Below are 3,928 nucleotides of genomic sequence, written 5' to 3'. Positions count from 1 at the left end.
TGCCCCCGGGGCGCCGGCCTCGGCCCAGCCTCTGCAGCTCCCCACCTTTAGCCACCGCCCGCTCCCTTCAATCCCATCGCCCCACCCGCAGCGACGGTAGTTGTGGACCCACCCCGCCCTCCTGCCTCACCCCTTCGGATGTCCCCAACCCCAACCCTAGCGGGCAGGATGATCCAGGTTTGAGGTTAGGACAGAGACCACTAGGCGGACTGGTACGGGGTGGAGTTGGGGATTGAGGACTGCTTGGAGGAGGTGCCTTTAGAGCAAGCAGATGGGGGAAGCAGGCTGTAACCCAATATGAGGCGGGGAGTGGGGACTGAGGTCAAGCCAGAAGCTGCAGAAGGGCCTGCAGACCTCACCACATCCAGCCCAGGATATCTCAGAATTTGCAATCTAGCGCTGCAGAGCAGGAGCTGTGGTTCTCTGAGGCTTCTGTCCCAGGGCCTCTGCCCATGAAGACCACTCAGGCACCTTCCTGTGACAACCAGGTCTCAGCACACTGGCTGAGTCAGTGTCTAAGGCTCCCTACTCCTGTGAGGCATAAGCTGCAGGGTTCTGGTTCTACTGGGCCGTGGGTGGACAGCTGTTCTGCTGTTCTTTTATGAGGCAGATCAGAGAAGTCCTACCGCTCTGGGCTAGCATAGCCCTGAAGGGCACCTCCCTGGCCTCTGATTCAAAAGCCACTGTGCTTTCCACCTCCCCCACTCACCCACAAAACCCCAACTTCATGAGACTGAGCTGGGCACACAGGAGGGGGCGTGACTCTGTTGCAAGCTCTTCATCCTTTGGGACCCTCCTCCTCCTCATCGTCCTCCCTTGAGGGGGATATTCCTTACAGACGCTACCTCCCACCCTCATCTAGGCATACTTCCCTTTTCTGAGCCTCTCAGAAGGCCCAGACTTTTCCTGGGACATTCCCCAAATGCCAAGCAGGCCCCTGGAATGCCAGCATGACCACGGCCTGCCCACAAGGTCTCTGGCCGAGGCCCTTCCCAGCCACAAACCACAGGGGCCTCAGCCTATGTCTCTGATTGACTCAGTCCTGGTCTTCCCCTGTCCCCAGGCAATCCCCTCCAAGGCTATCAGTGAGATGGGGAAGTTGATATTGTTTTCTCTCCAAGAGTTCAAAAGGGTTTCTGGCAGAGCCTCGAGAGCCACCCCCACCACCACCACCACCACCACTTGTCATGTCCCTAGCATCCCCTCCCATAGAGCCCATCCCCTTTTGTGCTGAGAAATCAAGTTTCTTTTTGAAGTCATCTGATGTTCTTGCAGACTCAGGCCAGAAACTCCATAGCTTACCTGCTGTGTGACTTTGGGCAACCTACTTAACTTCCCTGAGTCTTCATTTCCTTTTTTTTTCGGGGGGGGGGGAGAGGTTTTTTGCTATAGGGCACATGCACTTGCCAGAAAGACAGAGACAGAGAGATAGAAAGCTAGAAGTCACTCCCCAGGGAAGATGACCACGCCGCAATCCCTTCTCTCGGGAGCTTGGGCACGCACGCACACGTGCCAGGCGTGAGTTTAAGCCACCAGGTCTGGGACTGGAACCGCGGTCAGCTACATGAGAGTTCAGCGACATAGCCATTACGTGCCAACTGCTCATCCCCCTTCATTTCCTCTTTTGTAGAAGAGGTACAAATCCCCTAACTCAGGGTGATCTCAGAGTCCCTGAGGGCAGAGAGCTCAGTCAGACCCTGCCCCTGGCCACCTTCAGAACCCATTTCCATCTCCCAGGAAGCTCTTCCCTCCCCTTAGGGAGACATTAAACCTCTGGACAACCATTGAGGCTTAGAGAAGTGGAGTTTATAGGTACTTATGGAAAACTGCAGGGTGCCAGGCTTCCCGCTGGGTATGCTGAGCCCACCTACTGGGTGGGACCAGGGCTGGTGGCACCTCCCTCCTGAGGCCTTGCAGTATGGAGGCCAGGAAGAGGCCAAACCTGAGGACTCCTGCCTCTCAGGCCTTCCTGGGCTAAGCCTGCACCAAGAAGAAAGACCAGTGAGGCTGGATGGATAATCACAGGGACTTGGACTCTTGCATCGAGTTTCCTGGGTTCTATTCACATCTCTGGCTTTCTTTTAGAAATTTCCTAATCTCAGGACCAGCAGTTGGCGTAATGGCTATGTCACTGAACTCCCATGTAGTCAACCAAGTTCGAGTCCTGGACCCAGTGGCTTAAACTCACACTGGGCGTGTGTGCGTGCATGCCCAAGATCCAAGAGGAGAATGGAGGAGAAGGGATTGCAGCGTGGCCATCCCCCCTGAGGGGGTGATTTCTTGCTTCCTGTCTCTCTGTCTCTCTCTGTCTTTCTGGTGAACGCTCGTGCCCCATAGCAAAAACCTCTCAAAAAAAAAAAAAAGAAAAAAAGAAATTTCCTAATCTCTAAAAGGGACACAACAGTAGTGCCTGGCTTGGGAAAGCAGTCTAGAGGATTAAGGGGGTTAGCAGACGGAAGCCTGGAAGCCTAGACAGGGAGTCCTGGGACATGGGCCTCAGTTTCAAATAGAAAATCTTGGGCAAACTGGGATGAGTTGGTGACTCTACTCTTGAGCCATTAAATAGTGCCTGGCCTGTGTCAGAGCTCCGTAAATGCTAGCTGTTTTATTACTCACATAACAACATTGGCCAGAGGTCTGAGGACACAGTCTTATATGAAGCTTTAGGGTCAACTAGCCAGCACCTATTTGCTGAATAAGTGAATATCGAATAGAGCAATCAGGAACAGCATCATAGAGTGAGGGCCTCTGATTTCCCCCCAGAATCAAGGCAGTCCAGGTCAACTGAAGAAAATAGTCTTAAGGTGGGGGAAGGTGGAGTAGTGGTTTGGGTGTTGGACTCCCACATAGCCTACTATGGTTTGAGTCCCAGACCTGGAGGTTTGCTTTCTTGCTTTGTCTCTCTCTCTTTCTGGTCAAATTAAGAAATAATAATGATAAATTAAATAAATAATTATTTTTGAAAAAAAGAGTGGAAGGAGGGGGCCATAATAGTTAAGGTGCTGGCGGCATAATAGATAAGGCGCTAGGGGCCAGCAGGTGGTATGGTTGTTGAGGGTGCTGGACTCCCACATGGCTAACCAAGGGTTGAGGCCCAGACCTGGCAGCTAGCTTTCTCATTTTCCCTCTCTCTCTCTGTCCCTCTCTGGTCAAATATAAATAAATAAATAAATACATAAATAAATAAATGTTAAATTAAAAAATAATAAAATAATTCTTTTTAAAAAATTGTGGGATCAGTAGTTCGCATAATGGCTAAGTCACTAGACTCCCATGTAGTCGACTGCGGTTCAGGCGTGTGTGCATGCGTGCCCAGGATCCTGAGAGGAGAATGGAAGAGAAGGGATTTGCAGTGTGGCCATCCCGCCTGGGAGGTGCTTTCTGGCTTTCTATCTCTCTGTCTCTCTCTGTCTTTCTGGCGAGCACACACACCGTATAGCAAAAACCTCTCGATAAAATAATTAAGGTGCTAGATCCAATATGGCCAGATCATGGTTTGAGTCTCAGACTTTGACGCACTGGGTGCATGGTGTGCGTGCCCATAATCCTGAGAGGAGAATGGAGCACAAGGGATTGCAGTGAAGATCATCCCCCCTAGGAGTGATTTTTCACTTTCTCTCTCTCTGGCTCAGCCACTCTCCAGTGAGCGCATGCACCCTATGGCAAGAGAGAAAAAAAGAGTCCGGTGAAATCTGCCATGGAATTGGGGAGGAGGTCATCTGGGTCAATGTACGGAGAATTGCGGTTAATTTCAACAAATGTGGAATTAAGTCTTTATTGTATGTATCATTTCATTTCTTCTTCCAAATAGACAGTATATACTCATGGTTCAAATATCAAAAACCACAAATGGCCTTCATCCACCCACTTCCTACACTCCCGCCTAGGTAACTGTCGTTGGATTTTTTCCCTAGTGCTTTCTTTCTTC

This window comes from Tupaia chinensis, unplaced genomic scaffold (assembly GCF_000334495.1).
Source record: "Tupaia chinensis unplaced genomic scaffold, TupChi_1.0 Scaffold000101_1, whole genome shotgun sequence".
Lineage (NCBI taxonomy): Eukaryota > Metazoa > Chordata > Mammalia > Scandentia > Tupaiidae > Tupaia > Tupaia belangeri.
The sequence above is the reverse complement of the archived record's forward strand: the minus strand, read 5'-3'. Positions refer to the sequence as shown.